This window comes from Panthera leo, chromosome B1 (genome assembly GCF_018350215.1).
Source record: "Panthera leo isolate Ple1 chromosome B1, P.leo_Ple1_pat1.1, whole genome shotgun sequence".
In the NCBI taxonomy this organism is placed as follows: Eukaryota; Metazoa; Chordata; class Mammalia; order Carnivora; family Felidae; genus Panthera; species Panthera leo.
In genome coordinates, this window is record NC_056682.1 from 182,351,900 (window position 1) to 182,361,440 (window position 9,541).

The 9,541-nt window shown below is 35.9% G+C and overlaps 1 non-coding gene across 1 annotated transcript; it reads left to right on the plus strand.

The window, feature by feature from the left end:
* The first annotated feature begins 8,110 nt into the window (after positions 1-8,110).
* LOC122218790 lies at positions 8,111-8,212 on the plus strand. The gene has a single exon (XR_006202118.1). It is a non-coding gene; the product is annotated as a U6 spliceosomal RNA (small nuclear RNA).
* The last annotated feature ends 1,329 nt before the right edge of the window (positions 8,213-9,541 follow it).

Below are 9,541 nucleotides of genomic sequence, written 5' to 3' on the forward strand. Positions count from 1 at the left end.
TTTCTCTGTAGAACCCTGGCTAATATAGATCTTTAGTGACAATTCACTATGGGCCTTTTGCTAATAAGATTTAACACACCCGAGCACAGTGCATAGAACACTGATATTAAAAGTTTGCTTACTGGCACCTCCCTGTCCCTTCAAGGTGCATATGTTGAAATCCTTACTCCCCATATTTAGGAAAAAGGTAACTAAGTTAAAATGAGATCACTAGGGTCGGCCCTAATCCGATATTACGGGCTGGCGTCCTTGTAAGAAGAGGAAATAACAGATGATGCAGAAGGAAGACCATGTGAAGGCTCTGGTAGAAGACAGAAGATGGTCATCTAAAACCTAAGAAGGGAGGTCGCAGAAGAAACCATCCCTTCTGACGTAATGACTTCAGACATCTAACCTCCAGAGCCGGGAGAAAACAAATTCCAGTCATTTAAGGCACCCACTCTCCAATACAGTGTCATGGCGGCCGTAGCAAATCAGTATACCATCTTTACAAGAGAAAGCTGGACAAACCCAAACTCAATGACTTTTCTCAGATGTATCGATAAACGGATATTGCAGGGAAGATTGCCACCTGAAATCTAGAAAGCTAGAGGGCTCCAGAGAGTCGTGGCTGAGATCTGCTCACATGGAGAAGAAACTGTCAGAGCCATAACTAGTGGAAACACAGAAATGGCAAATTTGACCAGTTGCTGGAGGCTTCGTGTGACTTACAGTGACAAGAAACTCTTGGGAGTCTTTGTCCTCTTGCCACACACACATGTAGCTCCCCTCACCCTCTACCTCGCACACGTACACATCTTGCCAGGCATCACCTCCAGGAAGAGCCCAGGCTTTCAAGTGTGGGCTGTGCATGGCAGCTTCCTTCCAAAGACCACACTGAAGAAGGGGGGAAAAAAGAGTAATTGTACCATAAAGAAACCTGACAAGATCATCTCAGCAAGATGCTTACTGTCAACAGTGAGGCCACATTCAGCGTATGTACCTTTGAGATGTTGTGGTCAAAATGGCACTTTACCTCTGTGGCTTTCCCCCCAAAATTCATAAACTGGTTCTTATCACGAGAAAAATATCAAACAAATGCTAGTTGAGGAACATTGCAGAATATCTGACCGGTCATCCTCGAAACTGTCAAAGTCACGAAAAGCAAAGTAAGGCCCAAGGCAATGTCATGGCCAAGAGGAGCCCAGGAAGACATAAAGATTAAGCACAATTTGATATCCTGAATGCTATTCTGGAACAGAGAAAGACCTTCAGGGAAAAATAAGAAAACGTCCGTAACACAGACTTTAATTGATTTATAAGAAGTACTTGCAAGATATTTGCTTATGGTTCTCCTTCCTAGCCTTTATATATAATTGTTTATTATAATTGTATATTATATAAAATTGTTTATATTATATGTTGTATTTTATATGATATTTATATTATGTTAAAAATAACAGATATATGTATCAGTGCACATTACCATACATCAAAATACATCGAAACAGTACAGGAAGATATAAAGTGTAAAATGTAAAAAGTAATGGTTTTCCTTCTCTCCCTTCCTGCCCCTCTTCCCGTCACATACAGTGTTTGTGTATCTGTGCAGCGTTTTCCTACATATCTACATATTTTTACAAATTTTAACAAATCAGATTCTACTACTCATATTGTTATGAAACTCGTTTTAATTTGCTTAAAAATTAAAAAAACTAAATTTGTTTACCTGTCATTCTACTAGTTATTGAGCACATAAAACATGAAGAATATGTTTCCTTCATTTTTGTAAACTTAACTCTTACAGCGATATCCGGCCTGTAGTAGGCAGTCAGTAAATATTTGTTGAATGAGTAAATGGATAATTTGCATTTCTCAAAGAATAAGTCACCCACTGATCATTTAAATGAATGTTGTGAGACACAATAAGTTATTTTGGAGCTGAAAAGTAAATTAGAACTTTGCAGAATAGAGAGCATTCATGCAAATGTGTTAGTCTTTAAGATTATATATATATATATATATATATATATATATATATATATATGGAGTTTAATATCTGGAAACATAAATGAGATGAATTGACCACAGACCAAATGAGAACTTTTAAGCAGTTGGTTCATATTTTTACTTTTGCATTATTTTCTGAGTATCACATTTTAAGCTGCATGCAGAGAAGGAAAATGTGAATTTTTAAAGTCATATTTAAGTATAATTCTCACATTTAAAAAAATCTCAGTGGAATTCCACGGACTATAAAAATTTAGCATTCTCATAACATTTCTGCAATGTCCCAGTGCACTTATATTCTCAAGGTTTTCTCTGGCTCCTTGATATGAGTATGTTCTATGCCCGTTACATAGAATACACCCAGATGTGAAATTCAGCACTTACTTCATTTTCCACAAAACATTAATGCCTACACTACATAGGAACATATGGCAGGATTTAAAGAAAACCTGAAGTAGCACGGGAAGGTGGTTGATTTGGTATCTGCAAATATTTTGAACGTGAACTGGAGTCATTATGACTCTTAAAAATGTCCGTTGGCTTTTATTCAGTGCATTGAGTGGGAAGGAGAGTGACAATTTCACTGGCCTTATTATTACTTTGTTTCAGTTTCCCTCAGTCTTGCTGGTTCCCTCTTCAACCCAGAAAACCTTCATTCTTTGGGTAAAACACATTTTCTCTTGTGTACAGAACAACCACAAACATTTCTGTTTCAACTGGCCCCAAGCCAGCACACCTTGACGTCCTATGTCCCAAATTACTAGCCTATCAAGGTCCTTTTTTCCCCAAATAAAGACAATTCCTAATTGAGAGAAATTGTGCCAGTTGTTAAAATAATTATGAAATCATAAAGCCGTCACTGCACCCTCATGTCAAAAATAAATAAGTAATAGTGGAATAGGGGTATATAGTAAGGGTAAAGTGGGTAGAATTAGGAAGTAATGACTTAGAATGTAAGGAGGAGTGGCAGAGTCAATGCATATTGAGGCTCTTACATAATAAAACACCTTTCACAGAATTCTTGATTTGGTCCAAAAAACAAATATTTGCCTTTGGAAGGACAGCAGTTGAAATACTGCTTTACTACAGCTGTCTTGAGAAATTGTCTTTACGACTTCATTTTTTTCTTATTGAGGTATAATTTATATGTAAATTATTTTAGTTTCAGTTGTCCAACATAATGCTTTGCTGTTTAGATATTGCAAAACAATCACCACAGTAAGTCTGGTTGATAATATATATATTTTTTTAGTTTAATAAGTGGCATACATAAATACAGAGCCCTCCAGAATGCCAGTCCTAACTGACATCTTCCAAAGTGACACTGCATTGATAAGAATTCTAATGATCCCTTTCATTCAAGGTCCAACTCTAAATCCCTAGCTGCGAGATCCCGCATCTGTCCCATCAAGTTCTCTTTACAAGTAGAGTTTCAGCCTCCCTCTTTAATTGGCTTTCTGGTGACAGCCCTGCTTTTTCTGAACATTGCTTGGTAGGTGTAAAACTGCATTTGATTAAGAAAAAGGAAACGCTCTTCCACATTTAATGTAAAAGCAAAAGTTACATTTCAAATTCTCCTTAAATATTCAGTGTCAAGAAGTGTAGTTTTGAAAACATTTTCTAGATACTTCAAGGCCATCACAAGAATAAATATTTTGTCCCAAATATTGCATTTAGTGTTTCTTTTACAGCGTTTTCAATCTGTGAATATTTTTTTTATATTTTCCGTTTTCCTGAAGAATGGTAGCTCTAAATAATTGTAAATACCTATAGACAAGGGTTAATACATATTTATATGTATACAAAGCCTAACATTCATATCTTAACCTTTTCAAAACCTGCCGACTATTGGCGAATGTGTGTTTTATTCAGTCAACCTCATCGTTTTCTTGTTTTATGCCCAAGGCTTAGCAATTGGAGTTTCAAAGCATCAAGCTTTAATGTTTTTGACGGATGTGAAATTTTTGCTTACTTTAAAGATTTTGTTTTGCAAACTGACTTTGGTCACATTTTTCCCTGTTCATAATCACAAAGCTATATAAATCTTTGTGAATTAATATTGTTATGTCTTCAAACCCCAACAGGAGTAGGGCATTTTTCAAAGCCTAGGGGGAAAAAAGCTCTGCCTAATGTATGTAGATTTGTTTAACAATCACTTTTTCTTCTTTTAATACATTTAAATTTGAAAAGATAATTCATGCAAATGAAGGATAGACTGCAAAGAACTACTAGTGTATCTATAATTAAGTTTAAGAGAAGTTTCTGTTTTCACAGCTTTATGATTGTTATTCAAGTCAACAAATGCTTTATAGAACATAATTTTCTTTCACTTCAACTCTTGATTTTAAGAATGTTAGGGAAGAAAAGAGAATACATTTAAAAATCTAGTTCTTATTTTCAGGTGCTCACATAATGGGGAATGGTCATGAAATGTGATTATGTTAATACATCCTGGCTTTGTTGGATATCGCATAATCCTGATGAAGACAGGCTTTTCATCAGGAGATCTGGGTTCTAATTCATATTTTGTGGTTAATTAGCTGTGTGTGATTTTGAACAACTAATCTAAACTCTTTGGTCTTATTGTCTCAGTCTTTTAAGTCATGCTGAACCACCTAGTTTTCAGAGTCTCTTCTAAATGTCATTTTTCATCATGTTGTAATTATCAAAGCCAAATTATTGCTTTCCAATGCTGAGGGTGGGGGAATGTTTGAGAGGTCGTTTCATTTCCTGTTAGCATCTGGGATCTTAATTCTGCAAGTATGGAGGTTTACTTAAGGAAACACATTGATATTGCGAAATACTGCTTAGCATTATATAAAAAGGAATGATTTTCTTTTATATGAGCAATGACATATCTTTGAATATCTGGAAGGAGTTTCTGATTCACTTCTAGGATGCAGAGAGAAAAAAATAATAATCTGGACCTTTGGTCTTCTATTACATTCAAGGAGATTAATAGACAATACAGGTATGAATATTAGCTATAGCAGAAATTACATATAAAAGTGTCCAACTAAATTCACAAAAATACCACGGTGATATTTAATACATTTCTCCTGCCATTCTTCTTCCTATTCCTGAGAATTGTTATTAAAAGATTCCTTATGTCTTCTACTGGATCTCTGATATTATGAAAAAAAAACAGTTGCATATAGTGTTTATCATATGGTGGTTTACATCTTTGAATTATATAATGAGATTTAGGAGGGGTGGCAAGATGGAAAGACTCAGAATTCAGTCTCAGGAATTAGACGACCTGGCTTGCCCCTTAATATCCGTGAGACAGACCACGGAATGTTAGACACGATATACAACTCCTCTGTCCTCAGTTTCCATGTCTGGACAATTAGAATAATACTAGCACCATAGTAACATTGACATATTTACCACTAAGATATAATGTTGAATGAATAAGTGAAATATATGGTTCATGTTATCATTACCCTCCACATCATTATTGAGCACCTAGTGAAGTGTGAGCCCTTGATGTATTACCAGTGCATGGACAGATCATTTCCATATCATATAGAAACTCGGAGCACCAGTATGAGAGTGAGAGCAGGGATAATTTAGAAATAGGATTATTTACCATTTGTTTTCTACCATATTGCAAGATTCTTAAGAAGGAGGAGGTGTTAGAATTTTATGTTCAGAAATACTAATAGCAAGAGCACTTATGTATGGTTAGCCTTTTATGTTTCATGGAAATGTAGATATCTGAAAATTATCTTGAAGTCGCTAAAAAGAACACTCATAAGGAGAGTAAGATTGGGTATTTCATATTTTGGGCCTTTAGCTTCATCTGCATGTAGATTAGCTCAAAATAAGGGTGGAAATGAGCTTCCTAGAGGCACAGTGCAATGCTTTTCAAGAAGATTGGAGAATAACCCAATTGTCTGAGAAGAGGTCCAATGAGATTGTTTATATTTAGAAGGTTGAAAAACTATGATCTAGATCCAAAGATATAAATTCATGCTATGCTCAGGGATGATGCGGTGCTGAGCCTGGGAGTTGGTAGATACCCAACCATCAGTATGCACCCGGCTTTCCTCCTCCTCGAGGATGAGCTGCACCCATGAATATGATAAATGAGACTGACCTCATGAGGTCAATCAATAAAGGGTAATTGATAAGAGGGAGATTCTCCATCATTGGCTCTGAAGATGGGAAGGGAGAGGAAAATGGCAAGAACTTGAGAGTAACTTCTAGGAATTGACAGTGGCCCACGGGCAATGGGAAAGTGGGGAGCTCAGTTCTACAACCACTTACTTATGCTAAAAGGCTTGTGACCTGGGAAAAGGACTTTGAGATCCACAGAGGAATGTAGTCTGGCTGACACTTTGATTTCAGCCTATATACCCTGAGCTCTCAGCTATGTCATACCAACTCCCTGCCCTGTGGACCTGTGAACTAATAAATGATTATTATTTCAAGCCACTAAGTTTGTGATAATTTGTTACACAGCAATAGCAAACTAGTACATGAACTGAAAAGCTGCCAAGCTCACAGTGGTTGATAAAAGTTTTCCAAGGTTCTAGTTTTCACGTGACAGCTCAATTTATATCAACAACTGCTGCTGGCTGAGAAGCTCTCTTCATTTCTTTGGAGAACATGTGTACCAAAATCCCAAGTTTGAGTAACCATAGTTTTTCAGACATTTTTTTTTTCAAGGAACAGCAAGTAAAATACATCACCACTGCTTTTTCATCATCAGTTCAAGTGTCAATGTAATTTAAAATATTCTCATAATTTTATGGAAACAAATTATCTTCAAACAACCAGGAATTGTCCTAGGGACCCCCAGGTGTTCATGAACTACTCTTAAGGACTACTGGTTTAAAACACAACATAGTGATGGAAAGCAAAGGCAATCATCCATCATATTCCAGAATCCACTTCTTGATCTTGGAGGTCAGATGACCTCCTTAGGCTTTTTTTTTTACCAACACAAAGAGGACCAAATTAAAATAATACAATGTCAGATGGAGACTACTGTCAAGAAAATTTGCATTTTCCTCACGGTGCTTCCCATGCCAGAAGATTGGCTATGTTGTGGGTCCTTCATGACCCACAGATACTTTTACTAGGATTTTAAGAACTCCAGAATCATACTTACCTCTCACCAGCCCTGGAATTTTCCATAGCACAGCTTTCCCTTGTAATTTTATGTTTGTCCTGAAATATTTTTGTTGTCTTCTTGTGAACTTTTAGCAAGTTTTATGACCCTTAGAATGTACTCATAAATATTGATAAAATGAGCTTTATGAGACATCATTGTGCTATGTGCATGTCTGAAAGTTGGTATTATAAAATCCAGAAATATCATAGATAGATATCAAATAGAGATGAGATACTTTATAACTTTGTCAACTCATCTTTTTCATACAGGGTCTCTTTCAGTCTAAATTCTGGACACATGTTTATTTACAAGATGTAATAATTCTATTCAACAAATTATATCTATAATACAAATTAGCATTCAAAGTTATTCTGACAAGAAGAGATCCTAAGCAATGAATATTAAAAAGTTAAGTGAAAGATTTTTTTTTCTTCTTAGTTCACTGATATATCTATTGTGATATTAGGCATCTATATTCCAAACACTGATAAAAATTGACATAATATGCTCACAGGAATGAGGAAGCTACAAAATGAATAAAATGGAGATTCGAAATTCCATCATGGAGAGAGCTATGAACTTGAGGATTCATAAGAAACATAAAAACAAGAGATGTGTCCATATCACAGGATTAGATTTGTATCTTTAAACCATTATGAACTCTAGTATGTAGCTGGTAGGTATTTACTTATTTCTTGAGCTTTTCTTAAAACTGCTATTGTGCTCTTTATAGTTTTTTTCCTATTCATCTCACTTCTAACAAAGACATCATGTTTGTAATCTTTGCATCAGAAATTTAGTGCCTCATCCTGAATTGACAACCAGAAATTTCACTGAACAATGTATTCCAGCCTACTTTTACAGAGCCCCAAGCTTTCCGTATTTCCTGCCATCTCCTTTCCGTTGTTTCAAATTCCCCCATCCTCCTCACCCACCTCAGAATCTTCCCAAAATTATTGGTTTTGTGTGTCATCTCAGAAGATTGTTCTAGCTGCATTGGTGCTCACTGCGGCAGCACGTGTAGCAAAATTGGAATGATACAGAGAAGGTTAGCATGGCCTCCTGAGCAAGGATGATATGCAAAATCGTAAAGCAATATTTAAGCCACTGTGCAAGGTTGGTATTTTCATCCAGTGAACCCAAAGACACAAATGCTGAAAGGAATCATCACTTAGGTGAGTAGTGGGAAATGAAATTTACTTGACTTGAAATTCCACATCAGAGTTCAAATACAATATCCACTACCTAAAATATGTGATCTTGAGGAAGATGATCCCCCCCCAAATTATTTTATTCATCTGTATCAGGGATATAATATTCTTTCTTCTATACCATTTTCAATGATTAAATTAAATCATATTAAAATGCTTGGCAATTTAAAAGTAACCCATGATTGTGAGTGTAATCGAATTCTTTCTTCTCATTATCCTTTGATGGTTCTTCTTTTTCTCCTGACTCTCAAATGTGCTCTGCCCTTGGACTTCTTCAGGTTATTTCTCTTCACTTGGAAGTTTATTCTCACTGACTTGATATTTTTATCCAATACGACTTTGATACAAAATATATGATGATAATCACCCCAAACTTTATACCTTCAGTTTGGATTTCCCTTGAAATTTCAGACTTGCATATCCAATTGTCTATATGATATCTTTCTCATCCCCATTACTTATCTCATTCTGTCTACTCAAAATTAATGTGCCCAAAATTGGTATATTGATCTTTCTCTGCAAACTTGCTATTGTTACACAGACTTTCCCATTTTGTTCATGGGAACTCTATCTTTTCAGTCACTCAGGGAGAAAAAACACAAACAAAAATCATGAAATCATCTCTGCTTTTTTTCTCACATCCTGCCAATCAGGATAATCTGCTGTCTCCATGTTTGTAATATATTTAGAATATGACCATTTCTACTGCCCCCACGCAAACACATTGAAACAGGCCATTATCATGACTCATTAGCCAGCTAATGCTAGTGTTCCTGGTTGCCGACACACGGTTCTCTGTAAAGCTACCAGAGTGACCCCACAGAAACAGTCATATCACCTTATCCTTTTGGGCAGATCCTTTAACACCTTCCTATCCCAGAGTCAGTTCCAAAACTCTGACAATAGCTTACTTTTTTATCAGCGGATCAGGCATGCTTCTGAACCAAAATCATTTTTTTTTTGTTTTCTCCACTCTCTTTACACTCTTCTTTGATATATATGAGCGGTTTGCCCCTATACCTATATCAGAATGCTGCTAAATATTTTCCTTAGTTGGTCCTTTAGTGACAAGTAAAATTGCCCCTCATAACAAACACACTTCGTATCTTCTATTCCTTCTCTATTTTATTCACCACTGTACCTATCACCAATTAATACATACCTTCTTTACGTTCTACTTCACCCAAGTATAAATGTGACTTTTGTGAAGATAGCGATT